Below are 591 nucleotides of genomic sequence, written 5' to 3'. Positions count from 1 at the left end.
CTCTCCAACAAAGCTTGGAGGGCGGTTGATGTTAGAGCCTTCTCCTAGGAAAGATCTTCCGGCCATCTTGGTTAGGATCAAACTTTGAGATTAAATTACCTAAGTATAGCTCTGGTGCCAATTGTAAGTATCATAGTGCAACTAAGAGAGGGGGTGAATTAGTTGTCTTAAAATAATGACCGTTTTTTCTGCAAAATCAAAGTTAAAGTGCAGCGGAACAATATGCAGAAAATAATAGGAAATAACATGAAAGAGATGAGGAGAAGAGAGTGCACAAGGAGTTTTATACTGGTTCACCTTCTTGTGTACCGAATGCTACATCCAGTACTCTTGCCACACAAGAGATTTTCCACTAAGAATTATGAGTTGCAATTACAATATCTTACCTCGAGATCTCTATGTACCTTACACACTCCCTAATTCTTATACCCTTGGAAAACACATTTCCAAGTGAATCTATTCCCCTTTCTTTTCACACCCCGTGAAAGAAATATTTCTTTACAAGAATGAAGAATATTCAACTATGGCAGATTGCCTTTACAAGTATGAAACTTATGTAACTCGCAATCCAAACTCTGAATATATATAGAA

The sequence above is a fragment of the Lupinus angustifolius genome, chromosome LG16 (assembly GCF_001865875.1).
Source record: "Lupinus angustifolius cultivar Tanjil chromosome LG16, LupAngTanjil_v1.0, whole genome shotgun sequence".
In the NCBI taxonomy this organism is placed as follows: domain Eukaryota; kingdom Viridiplantae; phylum Streptophyta; class Magnoliopsida; order Fabales; family Fabaceae; genus Lupinus; species Lupinus angustifolius.
Note: the sequence above shows the minus strand (reverse complement) of the source record.